The sequence below is a fragment of the Martes martes genome, assembly GCF_963455335.1.
Source record: "Martes martes genome assembly, chromosome: 14".
In the NCBI taxonomy this organism is placed as follows: Eukaryota; Metazoa; Chordata; class Mammalia; order Carnivora; family Mustelidae; genus Martes; species Martes martes.
This window is the reverse complement of record NC_137902.1, coordinates 16,253,171-16,273,759: the sequence shown is the minus strand read 5'-3', so window position 1 is coordinate 16,273,759 and position 20,589 is coordinate 16,253,171. Positions and strand designations below refer to the sequence as shown.

The following is a 20,589-nucleotide window of genomic DNA, read 5'->3' as shown; positions in this document are numbered from 1 at the left end:
GTTCTTCACCTTCTGTGCCCAGCCCCGCTGGCGATGCCCATGGACGGGGTCATCTGGTCTCCACCTGCCACCTGTAAGTGGGGACAGCCATCGTCCCCTGAGGTTAATGACATGCCCAGAGGCACCCAAACAGTGCTGCCCACCCAAGATTCAAACCCCGGTCCGTGCCACTCAAGAGCCACCAACGCCACTTCCTTCCTATTAAAAGGGTGTCAGTTTGGAATCTGACACATTTCAGAGATAAAGTATAAAAAGATCTTAGGAGATAGTGTTAAACTGGCATGCAAAAATAAATTCGAAACACGTCAACGTCCATAAAAAAAGACAAGTGACATTAATTAAAAATATTTGTTGTTTTTCCTTCTGAGCACATCTCCCCAAGACCTCTCTCTCCCAAGCAATGTTCTGTTTCCCTAGGTTAAAAGCAAGCAAGCGGCATTTCCTTTGCCACAGCCTAAACCTGACTTGGCACGGTTGACATGGACGTCTTACCTAAAAGATTATTTTATTAACATCGAAGTTTTAAAAAGTAACAAGGAAGACATTCGACACATCCTTTCTGCTGGGAAGTAAGCAGGCTTCAGAAACAGACTGACAGTAAAGTTTGAGGACAGAACAGAGCCACACCCAGCCCTGGCTGAAGTCACTAATTGTCTTTGCCTGAGAAACAAACATGAGGCTCCAGAAAAGCCAGATGTCATCAATGTCCGCGCCTGGCGTTTCCTTCTGTTCGCCGTCCACATGGCGTCTTCCTTTGATGTCTCTTCCTTTGCCAGGTGCAGGTGTATCATAACTGAATTTGGGGCACCATCGACGTGGTTTTCAAAACCAACTCCAGAGACGACTACAAGTCTACGATCAGGGTTAGGCACTTGAAAGGGTTCTTGCATTTCATTCGAAAACCGATCTCTGTAGGGCTTGTTCATAATCCTCACCACAATGACTAGGGATTTACAAAGAGGAGACGGCTTTCTCATTTGGAGGAAAGGCAAAGCGGATTTGCACAATGCCCTACTTCCAGGCAGGGCAGGGTAGCTGTGTCTGGATGAAATGCTCCCGTCCAGCCCGGTGTGCAAAGGAAAAGGGGCAAGGGGACGTTCACAGGAGAAATGGAAGACAGAAATACGCCACTGGGCAGCTTAGGGGCCTGTGAATCTTCCTGCCGATGTACTTCTAATTCAGGGCAAGGCCGGGGGAGGGGAGTGGGCTGGTGAGAAAATGGAAAGCTCATTTTAAGACAGGGAGAGCTCTGAAATCTTATTATGCTGAGTAATTGCCGAAGGCTTAGAAATCCCTGCACCGCTTGGGAGATTTGGCATCAGAGGAGGACGGAAGTGATGTGATCGTGGCTGGAGAGTCCCCCCGGAGCCAGGGCACTAGATCTCCTTAGTGCTTGTCCTTATCATTACTCCCCCAATGCCACGCAATGCAGGGACACATCTGTGCTGGCCCTTGAGGCAATCAGATGCTTAGGCCAGTGAGGGATTGATCCAGGAACCCGGGGCACAGGCGGATGTTGACCAGACCTCAAAGGGGCTGCCCCAAGAAACAGAGGAAACCAGAGCCACCTTGCACCGATCCCATCTGTAGAAACCAGAAGGATCTGAATTCTCCTTGGTGTTGAGCTATAAAGCCAAATGGCTTTTACAAAGAAATTTTTTAAAAATGGTAAATGCTTCAGAGGCCCTAAACCCTCCAGAGTCAGGGTGTGGAGGCAACTTAACAATGGGAATTACCAAGCAGAACATTCCTCAAAGAAAATGGAGCGTTTTGGGTGCCTTTTGGTCTACTCCCCACCAGAACCGGAAGTGGGAAGCTGGATGACTGGAAAGACTTCAAGGCTCTTACCTCGCCTGCCTCCTCACGCAGTTAAGAGAAGAACTCGTAGAACGGAAATGTCAAGACCAATTACATGCTCAGAATTACAACTACACCTCAGAAGCTCATCTTTCTCTCTTTTCGAAATCTGCCACATTATCATTAATCAAGGCAAAGCTCGCAACATTGTAGCTATGTATAACATTCCCAAAATCATTTGGTCCTTGTTTTTTTCTACTTTGTTCCTTTTCAGTTAATGTAAAATAATTTTTCCCCCCTAAACATCTCCGACTTCAGGAAAGACTTTGACAACCCCTCATAAGCCTGCAGATTTCATGACAGATCTGTGATTATATTTAAGGAGGCTTGTCAGGGGAAGTACACTCAAGGTTTTTTTGTTGTTGTCCTGATTTTAATGAGTGCAGTGAACTCACTGATGTTCTAATGAGAGCCTTCTGCATCTGAGAAAAGGGGGAGATGGGCGGGACCTACAGAAGGGATAGTTACCACTAATAAATAAAAGCAAAATAAATAAACATTCTGAACTAAGCCATGCTAAAGAGAGGCAGGCTGGACCAGGGAAACTGAGGCAGGGTGACCTGAAATGGTCCAGTCGGGTAAAGGGATCCACGGTGGGGACAACTTTCCTAGGACACAGAGGCTGTAGGCTGTGTTGGGATAGGTCTGCAAGGCGGCTGTCAGTGGATACAGCCGGAAACCAGATTCCCTCTGATTACAGAGAAGAGCTCGACAACAATGAGACATGACTGCAAGTGCAATGGAGAGAAAAGATCATGCACCCCCCAATTCCAGAGGTGTTCAAGCAGAGGCTGGAGAATCAGCTGGCAAAGAGCACGTGGAAAGTATTGCTCCTTTGGGCTGGATGAAACTAGAAAACCAAAGGACCCACGTGCCTTCCAGCTCAAGGAGTCTGTGATGTCCTGGCTGTGGACCACCAGTAACCCACTCTGGGACTCAGTTTCCTTATCGGAAAGATGAGGGCCCTGACACAAGTTAGACATCGAAGATGGTTCTCAGCCCAAGATGGTGTTTAAGCCCATCCCCCGGTAAACCGGTGTTAAATTGGGAGCAGTGTTCAGGCATCCTAACTCCCTGTCCAACCTACAAGAGGTCCCTGAACTTCTCTGGGCCCTCCTCCGAGGTCTTTCCTGTAATCCGTAGACAAGATTGGAGACTGGGACAACATAGGCCAAGTGTTCGAGGCAGCACTATAAAAAGCAACAGGTCAAAATGCCTGAAGCCAAAATATTTGTGAAACAGAGGTTTCTCAAGTGTTTTTCCAGACAAAAAGCAATCAAGAAGAGCGTTGGGATGATGTCTTTGAGTTCCCAGCCTTGGGATGTAAGCGAGCTCACTGGCTTGGGAAGAAAGCTTCTGGGCTAAAGAGAAACTCTCCCCAAGGGAGGAGGGAAGACTTTATACCTTGCCCTACCCCAGGACTCTTCCCTTTTCAGCCCCATTCATGTTTGGTATACAGTCGGTGCTTAAAATAGATTTGGATGAATAAAATAAGTTTTACTGAAGGAAAATACAGCAAATCTATTCTAAACTTACCTGTCTATTTCAAACATGCATATTATATAACATACTCTTTAATTACCTTGGTAATTGTTGTTGAGACACCAGTAAGACAAAGTCAATGGGGGGAGGTGGGGATAAGGACATCTGTGACAGCACAGAGACAAGTGTCAGGGCTACCTGGATGGATGAAGCCCGGAATGCCTTGAGACCACACCCTAGCACGCTCCCTAATTTCTGGGTAAAGTCATCCATGATTGAAAGATCTGCCTTGCTGGGAACCATTTGTCCTTATACAGAGAGAAAAAAACATTTGCACCAATCCAGAAAGCAACATTGACTTCTTTCCTCTCTAAGCTGTTGGGAAAAGAAAGAGCGGGGGATACTTTGCCTATAAAACTGAAAAGCAAAGACTAGATCTCTCCCTGCTTGCTATGGTTTGCATCTCCCGGCCCCCAGCCAGTGAGCTCCTAACAGGACCGGCCCTGGGTAAAGTGGTAGAATGACTGGAAGAAACAGATTCTTTCCCACTCCCCAGGACCTTCTCTCATGTTCTACCCAATCACCCTGAATGCTTATCCCCAAGGCCCTTTGAGAATAGCCCCGAAGCATTCTGTTGATGCCGATTTTGTGGTCTTCATAAGATTCCAGGTCTCATTCAGCTCAACAGCCCCATGCTCCCAGGTACACTTTAGCATCTCTGGATGCCCCAAGCCATACCCTGTCCGAAGACGGGCTTCATGTGCTTGCTGAAGATACAGCTCATCTACGGCTTAGGGTGTTACTCTTCCAAGAATAGATACGTTATAAGACTGCGGTCCAAAGAACGAATCTGTCAGAGGCAAAGTAGGAAGGAGGTAGAGAAGTTGGATTGGGTACAGGAAACCCCGGCTGAGTGTCATCCAGCTCTTGATGACCAACAGTTAAAAAACATGAACTGAAGAGAATAATTCATATCGAAGCTATTTTGAAAAATTCAGGATGTAGGATTGCCAAATCTATGTTCCACTAACTTTTCAAATGACATTGGTCCATCGATGGTACCTCCTCGTGAGACCATGGCCCCTAACGACTATTATTTTCCAGTTCTTCCAATGGTTTGCTAGATGGGAACTACAGTCTCTGGAAGGAGGAGTCTAACTTGAGGTCTAGTTCCTTGCATGCAAGTGTTTGCTCTCTGGTTAGACAGTAAGCTCACTGACAGCAAGGATCTTGCCATAATCATCTCTGTAACCACAGTACAGAGTGGTGGACCCATAGTGATAGGTAGATGGACAAATGGTTGAGTCCGCCATGTCAACTACAGATGCTGTAGGGACCGAGGTGGTACAGACAAATACGGAGGTCAGAAGAAGACACCAGAACAGAAGTAGGAAGACAAACAGAGGACAGAGCCCTTGATCCAGCTGGGTTCTTGGTGGGGACAGGGAAGCTTCTGGATGGACTGGAGAGAGTCTCTGTGCCCTTGCTTCTCTTTCTGCCAAAGGAGTAGGTTTAGACCATCTCTAAGGTCCCTTCCAGTCTGAGATGCTTTTGGACCACAAACTGTGAATCACTAGTCACCGGGCCCTGCAGAATACAAGTGGGACAGTTGCTTTCATCAGAAGGTCAGCTGGAAGGTGGCAGGCATTTAGGCATGATTTTTAGTGTTATTTTAAGGATAATCCTTAAACCTTAATCACAATTCACATGATGAGCTATTTTTCCTTGTACAAGAGGAAATTCTTACATTTCAACAGCTGCAAACATGAGCAAGAGTCCTTTGCCAAAGCTCTGAGTCCGAAGAACATCCTTTGAGCCTCCCTCTCCTTTGATGCAATGCTGCGGATTCCTCTGTGTGAACCCACCATGGATGCACAGAAGGACACATCCCACAGCCATCCCGCCACACCCGCCCCTTTTCCAGGTGAACCCCGACCTCTGCTTCTTATTCTAAGTCAGCACATGCAAGGAACAGAGACTACCGATGACTCCATACACACACACGGAGCTATTGTGAGCTGGTCGTTCCAAGTGCCTTCAAGTTCAAGGGAATGAGGGGCAGAAGGGCAGAGGGATTCTAATCTTTGGCCTGTCACATGGAAGAAGAAAGAAAATCTCATGGACCCACGTTTTCTGTCCTGTAATGTTTATCATCTTAGATCACAGGCAGAGAATCTACTCACCGCATCCCTTTTCTTCCCCCCAGTCCTGGGTTACGGCTGCTGGCTTTAGAAGACAGGCTATGCCGCCGGCCAGGAGGGGAACTGGGAGACTGAATTCTCTATGGAGGCTAATCCAGAGTCCTTGTGCTTTGTGAACCACTATCAACAAACCCTTTCACCGTGCTGTAGACATCAGGAAGTCTGTGGCTGAGATCTTTTTTGAGGGGGACAATACAAATATTGGTTTCCTGGAGCTCAATGACATAACAAATGACGGCCAACCAGGTGGCTTCAAACAACACACATTTATTCTCCCACAGTGCTGGTGGGTAGAAATCTGAAATCAAGGTGTTGGTGGGTTGACAAGGCCTCTGTAGACTCTAAGAAAGATTCCTCCTTGCCTCTTCCCAGCTTCTGATGGTTGCTGGTGATCCTTGCCCTTCCTTGGCTTCTAGCTACATCACCCCAGTCTCTGCCTCCATCGTTGTATGGCATCTGCTCCCCAGCCCCCATGTCTGTGTCTTCACATGGCCTGCTTATAAAGACACTGTCATTAGACTTAGGGCCTACCCTAATTCAGTATGACCTCACCTTAATTAAACATATCTGCAAAGACCCTAGCTCCAGATAAGGTCACATTCAGAGGTTCCGGGAGGATATAAATTTGGTGGGGGCGGGGGATGGGGAAGGGGACACTATTCACCCTAGTCCCATATAGCAAAGGGTAAAGGCTACAGCCTAGAACTCAGGAGACCTGAGTTCAAGGTCTGGCTTTTTTACTTATTTATGTGGACACAGAGGAGTCGTTAAACTTTCAATGCCTTTGCTATAAAATGGGACCACCACCACTGACATCTCAAGGTTGCTGTGAGACAGGGGTGAGAACCTCTGGGGGACGGGGGTATGGAATTACTTTGATGCGACACCAGCCCCTCAGTCCACCAGTGAGCTGTCTAAGCTGCAAGTCACAGAACTTTATGTGACACAGAACAGCTGCTGACATGGCCCCCATGACCCCTGTGTCCTAAAAGCCACATCCTTGTATAATCCTTTCCCCTGGAGCACTGACTGGACACCTAGTGACTTCCAGTCTAATGAATCTGGCAAAAGCGAGGGGCTGTCCCTCCAACTTCTGTCTTACTCCCCTTCTCTCACTTTCTCACCCCCTCACGGTGATGGGCAACAGCTGCCATGTAACTGCCCTGTAGAGCAGCCCACGTGGCAAGGAACTGAGGGCTCTGACCAGCAGCACAAAGAATCGGGAAGATCCTGCCAATACCACCTAAGCAGCTTAAAAGCAGATCCATCCCCAGCTGACCTTGAGACAGCTGCTGCCCAGCCAATGCCGTAATTAAAGCCGGTGAGAGACCCTGACCAGAGGATCCCCCCAGATTCCTGACCCATAGCAATTAGGAGAATAAATGTTTGTTATTCCGAGCTACTAGTTGTGGGATAATTTTTCACATAGCCCTAGAGAACTAACTGCTGTAGACTGAATGTTCATGATCCTCCCCACCCCAGTCCTTAACGTTGAAAACCTAATCCTCAGTGTGATGATATTAGGAGGTGGGGCTTTGGGGAGGTGATTGGGTCCTAAGAGTGAAGCCTTCATGAATGAGATTAATACCCTTATAGAAGGGACCCCTTAGAGCTTCCTCTCCCCTTCTATCTTGGAGGAGGGCACAGTGAGATGACAGCCACCTATGAACTGGGACGTGGCCAGACACCCAGACTGGCATCCCCTTGATCTTAGACTTCTCAGCCTTTCAGAACTGGGAGAAATAAATTTTTGTTGTTTATAGCCCACCCAGTCTCTGGTATTCCACTACAGCAGCCCTCACTAAGACATGAATACAGTTTATTGAGTCAATTTTTAAAATCGAGAAACAAGGGGAAAGAGGTGGGTTAGGGTAGTAGTGAAGGACCACACTACCGGAGCCTTGGATTATGCAGTGGTTGGGTAAACCTGTCTCTCTGGGCCCCATTAACCTTCCCCACTGATGGCTTCACTAAGAAGACCAGAGTTGAGGTTTGAGCAAAAGGGACCCACAGGCAGAAGATATCTGGGCCCATAATATGCATTTGCTCCATGGGGGAAATGCAGGGGCAAGTGCTCACGGCCATAATAGTAGCTCGTCGATTACCTTGTTGAGCTGCTGTGCATTTCACCCGGCAGGGAACACAAGGGACCAGAATGGGAAACACCAATATGTGACCACTGTAAGACCTTATAAATATTCAGTACCTGGTATGACTATACTTAGTATGCCACAAGTATTTGGTGCCTTGTATGCTATATGTGTATTATGAGTGTTCAATGCCTCCTGGGTTTTTCCGTCATTTTTGATTTGCTAAAAAGGCAGTTTCTTAATCTTAAAACATTACAGAACCAAGAGAAGCCCTATTATTGTCACTCATGCCACCTGCTTTACTGGCCACACTTCTGCCATATCTTTTGCCTTCCTTACAATGCCTTCTGCCAGGCCTATCAAACTCCTCTTTGCCCTCCAAAGCCCAGCTTAAGTCCCACCTTCTCCAAAAAGCCTGTCCTGAGCCACAGGGGTCCCAGAGCTGGCTCATATCAGCTCATGAGAGTTAACTGGTAATTTTCCAGGAATCTCGCAAGCCAGTTATTGAACGTAGGCACTAATAAAAGTGGCATTGTATAAATTAAAGACAGAGGTAGTAAATGCTCAGAACTCATCACTTCTGAATTACTATCATACACTTGATGCTAATCTCTGCTTGAGTGTCTTTGCATCTACTGCACCTTTGTGGCAGAACTGCTCCATAATGATGGGCTCCTGTGTGTCTCCTGTGTCTCCTCCCAACTCCACATTTCATGAAGTCAACTTGGTGACTTGAAATTAACCAGAGTGGAATTACATATTTACACCATGGAAAGTGGCAAACGCTACAAAGTAAAGCTTTTATTTTCTTCCCCAGGGGCTGGTTCTTAAGCATGTACCAGTGCTACCACAGATTCCAGCCAAAATAACCCCTCTGAATTCTAGTCTACGGCCATACCACCCTGAACGCGCCCGATCTCGTCTGACCCCTCTGAATTCTAAACTTTCATAGTGCTTCTTACCTTTTCTGCTCAATGAATGCACATTTAGCATTTGCTGCCTTAGTTACCAGGTATGTTTCCTGTGTGTGTGTGTGTGTGTGTGTGTGTGTGTGTGTGTGCGCGCATGTGCATGCACACTCACCTTCTCCCCCTAACTGCACTGTTGCCAAATTTCAGGGCAGGAACAGTGTCCCCTTTATCCTTTCTGAGCCACCCTGACCTTAAATAACATCCTCCTCCTTGGTGTGAAACCCAGGACCATCTCTAGATTTCCCAGCACTCCAGGGGCTCACATTCTCACCATGTCTGCTACTACCATTCTGGCTCCTGACCTCCCTGGGCTGCTGCTCTTCTATTTCTACCCCACACCAGCCCCTATCACTCCTCCTTCTCCACTCACCCCACTCCCAACCTAGCACCATGGAAATGGCAATATATTTTTACCAAGCATTTGGATCTAATGGAACTGGAGAACAGCACAGGGATTGGTAATAATTCAACACCAGACTTCCCTGATACAGACATTCCCATCACGGGGGAATCTCTCCTCGCCCTTTTTTCCCTGGAGGCCCCCTCTCCACCAGGACTTTTATCTCCATGTTTGAGGGTCCTCAAACTCTTATTTCCTTACCCAAAAAAGGGAAACCACAATTTGTATGACTTTATGATGCCAAGAGATTTGCTATGAATCCTTCCTCAACAAGGACCCACTTTGCACATTAAAAAATTATGATAAAAACTCTCAACAAAGTAGGTATCTCAACATAATGAAGGTCATATATGATGAGCGCATAGCCAACATCATACTCATTGACCAAAAACTAGATGCTGTTCCTCAAAGATCAGGAACAAGACAAAGATGCCTACTTCCATGACTTTTATTCAACATAGTACTGGAAACTCCAGCCAGAGCTATCAATCAAGGGGGGAAAAAAAAAAGTCATCCAAATCAAAAAGGAAGAAGTCAAATGGTCTCTAATTGCAGATAACATGGTACCATATATAGAAAACCTTAAAGACGCCACCAAAACTGTTAAAACTAATTAACAAAGCCAGTGAAGTTTCAGGATACAAAATCAATATTCAGAAATCAGTTGTGTTTCTATACTCTGATAATGAACTGTCAAAAAGACAGTTCTTATTAAGAAAATAATTTCAATTATAATTGCATCAAAAATATCTAGAAATAAATTTAACCAAGGAGATGAAAGACCTATGCAGTGAAAACTATAAGATACTGATGAAAGAAATTAAGGAAGACACAAATAAATGGAAAAATATGCTGTGCCCATGGATTGGAAGAATATATTTTTTAAGATTTTTATTTATTTATTTGACAGACAGAGATCACAAGTAGGCAGAGAGGCAGGCAGAGAGAGAGGGGGAAGCAGGCTCCCTGCTGAGCAGAGAGCCTGATGTGGGGCTCGATCCCAGGACCCTGGGATCATGACCTGAGCCGAAGGCAGAGGCTTTAACCCACTGAGCCACCCAGGCACCCCTGGAAGAATAAATATTGTTAACATGTCCACACTACCCACAGCAATCTACATATTCAGTACAATCCCTATCAAAATTCCAATGGCACTTTTCATAAAAAGAATAAATGATCCTAAAAATTTGTATGAAACTACAAAAGACCCCAAATAACCAAAGCAATCTTGAGAAAGAAGAACAACGCTGGAGGCATCATGCTTCCTGATTTCAAACTACAGTGTGTAGCTATGGTAATCAAAACAGTATGATATTGGCATAACAATAGATACATAAATCAATGGAACAGTATAGAGAGCCCAGAAATAAACCCACAATTATATGGTCAATTAATTTACAATAAAGGAGTCAAGGAAATGGGGAAAGAGTAGTCTCTTCAATAAACAGTGCTGGGAAAACCAGATACCCACATGCAAAAGAATGAAATTGGACCACTGTCTTACATCATACACAAAAAGTAACGCAAAATAGGTTGTTGTTGTTTTTAAGATTTCATTTTCATTTATTTGACAGAGAGACACAGCGAGAGAGAAAACACAAGCAGGGGGAGAGGGAGAAGCAGACTTCCCACTGAGCAGGAAGCCCGATGTGGGGCTCAATACCAGAACCCTGGGATCATGACCTGAGCCAAAGGCAAATGCTTAACAACTGAGCCACCCAGGCACCCCTCAAAATAGGTTTTAAAAAAAACTTGACCATAGACCTGAAACCCTAAAATTCCTAGAAGAAAACATAGGCAATAAGCTCCTTGACATCAGTCTTATGATGATTTTTTCAGATTTGACACCAAAAGCAAAGGCAACAAAAGCAAAAATAAACAAGTGGGACCGTATCAGACTAAAAGGTTTCTATGCAGCAAAGGAAACTCAACAAAGTGAAAAGGCAATGGGAGAAAATATTTGCAAATCATCTATCGGATAAAGGGTTAATACCCAAAATACATAAAGAACTCCTACAATTCAATAGAAAAAAAAATCTGATTTAAATATGGACAGAGAAACTAAACAGACATTTTTCCAAAGAGGACATACAGATGGCCAACAGGTACTTGAAAAGGTGTTCAACATCATTAATCAGGGAAATACAAATCAAAACCACAGTGAGATACCACCACACACCTACTAACATGGCTATTATCAAAAAGAAATAACAAGCGTTGGTGAGGATGTGGGGAAAAGGGAACCCTTGTGCACTGTTGGTGGGAACAGAAGTTCATGCAGCAACTATGGAAAACAGTATGGAAGTCCCTTAAAAATTAAAAATAAAACTATGATACGATCCAGCAATCCCACTCGTGGGTATTTATCCAAAAGAATTTAAAACAGGATCTTGAAGAGATAGTGGCACACCCATGTTCACTGCAGCATTATTCACAACAACCAGGAGGTGGAAGAAACTAAATGTCCATAAACAGGTAAACAAAACGTGGCCTAGATGTACAATGGAATATTATTTAGCCTTAAAAAAGAAGGAAATCCGATCAGATGCTACAACAAGGTTGGACGTCAAGGATACTTTGCTAAGTGAAATAAGCCAGTCACAAAAAGACAAATATTGCGCGTTTCCATTTATACAAGGTATCTAAAGAAATTAAACCCATAAAAACAGAAAGTAGAATGGTGGTTGCCAGCCACTGGGGAGAGAGGAAAAAGGGGAGTTGTTCAGCTGCAGAGTTTCAGTTTGCAAGGTGAGAAAGTTCTAGAGATCCATTGTACAACAATGTGCCTACAGTTCACAATATCGTAACGGATGGTTTGAAATTAAGAGGGTACTTTTATGTGTTTTACCACAATTTTTTTAAAGGGCACAGACAATCTCATTCTACAAGTACAGGATTTTAGAACAGAACTCTAGAAATAATATAAGACAATCATGTGTGTGCCTGCTATAAATTATTCTCGGACTCCCTGTGGTTTTGGACTATCTGGGCTGCTCTTTACCATCATCGTGGATAAGAAAGAAGTATGTGTCATGGGGTGTCCAAGTGTCTCACGGAGCCCACTTTTAGTCCGGGGATATTCCATACACTGTATACTCTTTTGATGACCGGAAACAAGTCTTCTCCCATGTTATAAATGCAAGTGCACAGCAAAGGGACGGCCCCACATAGGGAGTGCTGGTGAGAGTTGTTCACCTGTCCTCACCACCCAAGCTGGTCTGGTGCCTGGCCCAGCACTTGCCTCTGCCCAGCCTCTCCCTGCGGATCCAGATTATGATTCACAATTTTGTGAAGTAACCTTTTTGTGAATACCATTTTCTTGAAGGACTCTTTCTACCATAGCGGATGTTTTTTCTAATGCTCATGCAAAAGGACAGCCTCCCATTGTCAGAGCATTTGACATTCCCCTCGAAGAAAAAAATTTTTCACTTTACCCGCCCCCTTTTTTTAAGGAGAACGGCAGACATTTGAGATAGGGGTCAGACGCTGCTGGAGACCAGCTCGGATGAAGGATGGTTTCACACGGGAGTTGTCTTGCTTCTCCCTAGCGACTCCAGAGCACGGTCTCAGAGTCTGTTCCGACAGCCTATGTCAATGTGGCTGGAGGTCTGGTGCACCCCTTGGAAGAATTTTAATGTTTTTGACAGACTATCTATTAAAATGCTTGTGTCCTCATTTGGAGTTTCCAGTCTGTGTTTGCACTGAGCTCTGTCCAGGTGAAAGAGAGAAAGAAAATACTCCACGTGGTCTTTACTGCAGGGTTCAGCCAGATAGGGACCAATGTTTATTGTCAGTGGCACCAAAGTCTGCACCGTCTACCCAGCCTGGAGGCTCCAAACGGCTCCCCCAGGCCACGAGTCTCATGCAGAGTTGGGGTTTGGAAAAGGCCAATCTGGATCTCGCAAGTGTACCCGGGCCATCTCCCAAGCCTGAAAACGTTTATCAAACTGATTTGAAGTCCAGATTAACAGCAGATGGTTTTAGCCACATGCCCCCATTTAGGTCATAAAACCATGCATTTTCAGACCTAGAAAGGATCTGAGAGGTCTTCTCGGTCAACACCCTCATGCTACAAAGAAGGAAAGTGGGCGGGCAGTGAGCCGAAGGGGGTCATTGCAGGACACCTGCTGGTTGGTAACAGAGCCTGGGCCCGAAGCCAGCCAGGCCTCCTGACTCCCCACAACGGTATCTTCCCACTACAGCCTGGCAGAGTTTTCAGATAACCGAAACATTGACAAGACCTTGCCAGCGGCCCACCAACTTCAGTCAATATTTGCTACGACAGAATTCCAGCAGAACCTAGAGATTTGGAAATTTACCTTCGTGGGGTTTGATGTCTTCTAGTGGAAAAAGAGGATTTTTGACTTTTCTAGAAGTGGTCCGTTTACTTAGTTCACTCACGTCGAGTGTTTTGTACCAGACTCATGCTCAGTAAGTTCATGTTCCACAAACATCCAGCCCATTTCCCCCTATATCTGCATGCCCAGGTGACAAACGTCTTCTGGGCCCTTCAGGCGGACTGAGAAGGGTAACAGGTAGACCTAGGATTTGGGGGTATTTGCCGGAAACTTCACTTAATGGAGCCATTGACTCAAAAGTCAGAGACCCTGGGTTTGAGTTCGAGTCTGGTCAGTCCCGGTGCGGCTCCCTCAGGGTCAATCCCTGCCTGGCCGTGCAAGAGGGATTTAAGGAGCTCATGCCCTCAGCTCTCAGCTTTGACTCAGGCCAACTGCCAGTTTCCTAATTTGTGTCCGTGCTCTGTCCTTCTGCGCCTAACGGGTTAGCTTCCCCGCATCACCTGCTGGATTCCATGATTTGTTCTCAGCATAGGCCCTGACTCTCCCGCACAACTCTATTCCAGATGTCCTAGTGCTGGGTTCTGGATTCCCTGTCCCTGGGTCCTGCCTTCCTTTTGGAACACAGGACAATCTTCGCTAGACCTCTCTGCTGCTGAAGGCTCGAGTGAAGCAGCTGGTGGTTCTGACCCCACCCGCCTGTGCCTTCCGCCGATGCCCCCACAAGGATGGAGGGGAGCTGCAGGCTAAACAGCTCTCTGGCTTCCCTCCCGGTCTCAACCAAGTCTGCCTCATCCCCCACCCACCCCCCCCATCCCTCCTTCAGCCCCTGGCTGGGTCCTGCTCCAGATCAAGCCTAGGTTTTCTGAGGGAAGTCAAGAAGGCCAGGCTGGGTCCACTTGATTTAAAGCAGCACAGTGCTCATATAAATAGGCGAGCACGTGGGCTAGCTCTCCAGTTGTTGGCATGAAGGCATATAGGACAGGGTGCCAAGAATTTGGCCATTAGAAAATGAGGCTGTTGGGTCTCAAAGGTGAGTTTGATTATTTATGGTCTTTACAGTGATCTGGTTTTGAAAGGGAGATGTAATGTTCTCCTTAAATGAAGAAGATGAAAACTTTGAGCATCTGAACATGGCAATGCCTCCGTCCTTGTCCCCAGGCTCCCAAGGACGTCCCTGATATGTGGAAACTCATCAACCATAGGAGAGAGATCAAAGCAAGACTTTGAATCTTGAGGACCTATTTTGAAAGCATGTGCGTATGTGTTCCTTGTTAAAAGTAACTAAATCGGGGGATATAATGAATAGTCTGTTTCTATTTAAGTTTTGTTGATCAAATAATCTGAGTTCCAAAAAAAAAAAAAAAATCTGAGTTCATGCTTTGCCCCCTTGACAATTTCCAAAAGCATGCACCTTGTTTATATGGTTCTCAAATATGAATCCAACCCACGCCCTTGTCCTACGCTCAAGTCTTGGCTTTTTCCTGGAGCCCTGAGAAAGGTCGAGCCCGGAGTGTAGTGGGAATAAGTGACGACCCCTGGGTGGAAAACAGTGCAGCCTTAGCTGACGGGGCAGCAGTGGAGGCCCCCAGAGGCCCAAGAAGATGAAGGCTCCCGGTTGATCTGATGATGGGGCGGCGAGCACAAAGTAGAAGCAGGGTAGTCACGGAGGCGGAAAGCACTCAGTAAATTATGCAACAACTAGCATCAGGTCCCCTTTGACCTCTCGTTCTGTGCTGACCCCAATAATTCAGAGATGTAAGATTTGTACAGTCAGTTCTGAGGTTATTTCAAATGGTCATGTCGTACAAGTATGTGTTTCACTTGCAAATTTTCAAAAATGCTTTTGTAAACTGCCTTTGGTTGGATTCACCAGAAGTAGGCTCAGAAGAAGATTCGTGTGGGAGTGATTTACCACGGAGGTGCTCCCGGGAGAAACCAGCAAGAGGGGGGAGAAGCAGCTACTGCAGCCCGAGGGCCATCCACCGAGGGAGGTCTCAGGTTGGAGCCTCTGGAAGCCAGCAAAGCCTCAGAAACCGGGGGATGGGCTCACGAAACCCATCAGCTGGCTCCAAGCGGGCCTGGGAGCAGCGCTGATAGCAGACACTATCAGCTAGCTCCCTTGGTCCCTAAATAACTCAGGGAGGCAGGTTGGATGGTACCCCCCATTCACAGAATGGGGAAGCTGAGCTAAAGAGAAACTGGCCCGGAGGTCACACACCCTCAGTGTAAGTAACAAGATACACAGAACTCACCCGGCTGTGCTCAGTCCTCTGGCTCTTCTTCCTCTCTCCCACGAAAGAGAATCTTCCCGCCGTCGGTCCATGCCAGCTTCCCACCTGGCCATGGCGATCGATGGGCGTCCCGGGCAAGCAGCATAATTAGGAGGTCAAAGCAGCTGCGTTCCCAAACCAGCTGGAAATTACTTTGGGATTTGCTGATGTTGTCAGTTGCCCAGCTTCTTTGCCCCTAAATCAGAACAGATAATCAGGATTTGGGAACGGTTTTGTGCTTATTAATCGTAACACTTCTAGGAAACAGGCTTCAGAATAGGATCGTTTCTGATAAACTCGCTATTTGCATTGTCCCAGCCTGAACTTGTGCCGCTCCTGCCTGGGCGCACCACCCACCCTGCCCCCCTCTACTCACTTCCTACCCACATCCTGCTGGTAGTCAAGACCCGCTCTGAGCACGTCTTGCCAGAGGCCCCCACCGGCCCCAAGGGGACTGCCCACCCTGGACGTAGGCCGTGCAGACTTCGGGTGGTACCTCGTCCTGCCTACCTTTCTAATGCGCTTGCTTCTTTCTGCCCAAAGCGAGGATCTGTTTCTTAGGACTGGCTCCCCAGCCAGCGTCACACTGGAGTGTCCCCTGAAGTCCAGCACGATGCTTCAGAAACGGTCGACGTGGGAACAGCGGTTAGTTACTCAGTTTTGGAGACAGAGAAATGGAAGCACCGGGAGGAACCCGCCCGGATAAAGCACGAGCCACGCACAGGCAATCACTCCTTCTCAATTTTGCTTGTTGACATCGGGCCGGACCCGAGATCCCCGTTGGAGACCACCCCTTTTAGGGCTGGCAAAGAAAGGGGCAGGCCCTGGAGTCAGACCTGCCTGCTGAGTCATTAACGGTGTGATCGCAGCTAACCTACCCAGGCAAACCTACTTTTTTCTCTGCCTCTCCTTTCCACCTTGTAAATTGAGGCAAAGAATAGCACCTGCCTCAAGAGTCAATGAGTTCCACGTGCGTAAGGAACTCGGAAGGCTGCGGGTCAAGCATGCCGCCTGTTAGCTCTGTTCTTGCCATGACTATTGCTAGGCGTCCAGAAGGATAAAGAACTTGCCTAACACCCCATATCTGGGTAGATTGTGTTCAAATATCACCTTCGTTCTGAGGCCTCCCCTGGCCACCCCCTCTGCCTGTCTGGACCCCCCCGCCCCCGACAACCGCCTTGGGCTCGGGATCCCCACGCCTCCCCCAGATTCCTAGGAGGCGGCCTCAAAGCTTCCTCACTTGCAGAAGCCGAGATGCCAAGATCTGCCTGGCCTGCCTGGTCTCCCCCTTATTCCAATCGGCAAGGCGGCTCAGGGCGCTGGTGCTGGGAAGGCAGCCCCGGCCCAGGGGAGAGGCAGGGCATGCGCCCCGGGCCCCGGGCCCGCCACAGACCTGCCCTCCTGCAAGATCCTGAGCCGCAGGACCCAGACCCTTGCTGAACCTGTGTGGCTGGGAGTTGCTCGGTGGGCTGTGTGTCCGCACCGGGTGGGTTTTTTTTCTTATTGCAAAGAATTTCCGCTTCCAGAGGCATTCATCTTTCCCGGGAACTCCCCTCAGCTAAAAGAGAAAAGAAAAAGCAAACAAAAGAAACCCTCCCCAAACAAGGAGACTTTCTTTCTCTGTGCGTCCCTGATAAGACAAACCCTCTGCCAACTGTGGCATCCTGTTCTAGACCTTTCCTGTGGCTCCTCACCCTAGCCAGGCCCTCGGGGCTCCTCTGGGTGTGAGGAATGGAGCTGGGGGGTGGGGGGGGTGCTGGGGAGCCTACAAGGTCAGCAGGAGACGATCTTTTGAGACTTGGGGATGTGAATTGAAGCTGTCGGCCAAGGGTGCAAAATTGCCCAGCTGAGGCCAATTAATTTCTCTCTCTCCCATACGCACTTCTTTTTTTAAACTGATTTATTTATTTTTAAGTGAGTTCTCTGGACAACCTGCGGCTTGAATTCCTGACTCTGAGATCAAGAGTCGCAGGCTCCACCAACTGGGCCAGCCAAGCACCCCATCTCCCATCCACATTTCTTTTTTTTTTTTTTTTTAAGATTTTGTTTATTTATTTGACAGAGATCACAAGTAGGGAGAGAACCAGGCAGAGAGAGGAGGAAGGGAAGCAGGCCCCCTGCAGAGCAGAGAGCCTGATGCGGGGCTCCATCCCAGGACCCTGGGATCATGACCTGAGCTGGGGGCAAAGGCTTTAACCCACTGAGCCACCCAGGCGCCCCTCCTACAGGACCTTTAAAACAGAAATGACCGTATCATCTTTTCTATTCTAAGATACCTCTTCCACTTTGCTAATGAGCTCCACAGGCATGGGTCCCCCGGAGACTGAATTCTGTTGCACAGGGCTCTGCAATCTGATACGGAAACCATTTGCCCCATGTGGGTACTGACCCTGGAAATGCAGCTAGTCCAAACTGAGATAGGCTATAAGTGCAGAAGCACACCAGGTATCAAAGATTTAGTATAACCCCAAAATGTAAAAGAGCTCAATAATAATTTTTCCACTGATTACATGTTAAAATGATAATATTTGGGATATTTTGGGTTAAATAAATACATTAACAACAATTTTTTATTTTGCCCACCAGAAAAGATACAATTACGTCTACGGCTCATATTATGTTCTATTAGATTGTGCTGATCTAGAACTTAGTTTATTTGAATTCTGAGTTTCTACATTCAAAAAAGGAAGACAAACATTTTGCCTCGCCCACTATCCTTGGATATTCGATCTATTTTTTGCCAAGTTACAAGATAAGCGAGAATAATGCTTTACTTCTCACTCGTTATTCATTCCACAAGCCCTGGGAAGGGAGGTGAGCACAGGGCTTCCATCAGTCAGTCAAAAGCTCCAAAAGGCATTAAGGTCTCATTTTCTCTGCAGGCAAGTACCGGAGTTTCTGTAGTGGGCAATCTTCAATTCTAACTATATCTTTTACTCAGAAATATTATTTCAGAATCCTCTTTGTAAACCCACTGGCCTCCTAATTAACTCATCAAGAGAAGGTGTTTGAGAAGCCTTTTATTAGCAGCTGAGTTAGGGAGCTCTTGGCAGGAAACATTTACGTTATAGCCTTCTTGCTTCCTGCTGCCCTGACTTGAATCCCATAAGAGAAGTTTCTACGACTAGTACCCAGGAAACAGGAATGCCGACACCATCCTTTGACAAGTGGTTCCATGACCTGAAGGAATCCACTTCCCTGGGCTGAAGTTTGGCCACTTATGAAGTTGGCAGGTGGCTTCTAAAGGTCCTTCTACTTTTTGTGCTCGATTTAAAATCCTAGACTTAAAAAAACCCCCAAAACTCAGTTTTCCAGTCTTACATCTTGATCGTGACACGCTTAATGGTTGGTGTCATAATCAAGGTGCAGTAATCAAAACCGCTGTTTTGTCATTAAAACACAAGCCTCTCCAGTCTCAAAAAATAAAAAAATAAAGATTCTTGTCCTAAGTCTGGGGTTATCAGATCTAAGCAGGAGAAGGACCCGTAGCATGTCCCTGATTATGTTAGAGTAAAAACATGTCCAGTGCGTGCCATCACTCCTGGCTAGCAGTTTGGGCGTGTCTACCAAGAACTGCAAAGTGCATGTCCCATGATCCTGGTGTTCCCTTCTTGGGATCTATCACAAGGAAGCTATTGGGAATTTGATAGATTTATATGGAGAATGAATGAGTCAGGCTACTCAACATCATCATAGGAAAAAGTCAGATGTCAGGAGAATTGTAAAATAAATAGATTAAATAGGTCTGTACAATGGAATAATATTACAGTGTCAAAATGGTTTTAAAGAGCTATTTCAGAACCTAGGAAAGCATTCCTAACACATAGTGTCAAAGTCAGGTTATAAGGAAATTCTTCAAAATGATAAGAACGATTCTCCCCATGTAGTGACATTTTGTGAGTGATTTTTATCTTCACAGTCATCCTTTTCTCTATATTTTCCAAATTCTTTAACAATTCCAATTACTTTAATAAATCAGAACAATGGTGACTTTTACAGAGAAACCCGTCACACTTCTCTCAGCCCTGCAGTGCTCCAGGCTGTATCTGATTTTGTGGCAGATTTGAAGCTGAACTGGAAAATCTGGGGCTCTCGTTGCTTTAGAAGAGGGCATAGTAGGGGCGCCTGGGTGGCTCAGTGGGTTAAGCCTCTGCCTTCGACTCAGGTCATGATCTCAGGGTCCTGGGATCGAGTCCCGCATCGGGCTCTCTGCTCAGCAGGGAGCCTGCTTCCTCCTCTCTCTCTCTCTGCCTGCCTCTCTGCCTACTTGTGATCTCTGTCAAATAAATAAATAAAATCTTTAAAAAAAAAAAAAAAAGAAGAGGGCATAGTAGGGCTCAGTAAAATTTGGTTAATGACTGAAGAACCAGAGGTGATAAAATACATCACAAAGAGTCAAATCAACTAATTTTTAAGCTTCAGGTATAATTTTCAAATGAATGGTTACAGAAAATAATTATGAGTGGAGAGGAAGAATGATTGCAATGAACTGAGCTCAAAGGAAGGTTTTTACGGAGGGCACCTGTATTGGTGCAGTTGGGCCGCCATCGCAAAGCACCAGAAAGGCATCTCTCATAGTTCCAGAGGCTGGAACTCAAAGGTCAAGGTGCCTACAGGTTTGCTTTCTCCTGAACCCTCTCTCCTTGGCTCACCCATGGCTGCAATCTCGCCGTGTCCTCGTATGGCCTTTCCTCTGTGTGTTCCCATCCCTGGTGTCTCTTTATTTGTTTAAATTTCCTCTTCTTATAAGGTCACCAGTCAGACCGGTTTGGGGCCCACCTTAACAGCCTCATTTTAACTTAGCTCACCTCCTTAAAGGCCTATCTCTACATATAGTCATATTCAGAAGTCCTGGGAATCAGGCATTAAAACTCAACATGTGAAAATTAAGGGCACGCAGTTCAGCACATAACAGCATCCATCCCAAGTGATTCCATTGACCTTAAATCTTCCAAGTAATCCCAGCTGATTTCCTGGGCACTCGGAGGCAGACAGGCCAGGGAGCTGGCCAAAGACTTAT

The 20,589-nt window shown here is 46.5% G+C and overlaps 1 long non-coding RNA gene across 1 annotated transcript in view; it reads right to left on the bottom strand.

Annotated features, from left to right (window-relative positions):
• Positions 1–17,266, bottom strand: part of LOC308355299 — a 50,818-nt gene extending 33,552 nt beyond the window's left edge. Inside the window, exons 1-2 of the long non-coding RNA XR_013967950.1 lie at positions 16,080–17,266; positions 15,552–15,765 (exon numbers count right to left, since the gene is read on the bottom strand). This is a non-coding gene — a long non-coding RNA (uncharacterized lncRNA). The remainder of the gene's footprint in view (positions 1–15,551; positions 15,766–16,079) is intronic.
• Positions 17,267–20,589: the final 3,323 nt, after the last annotated feature.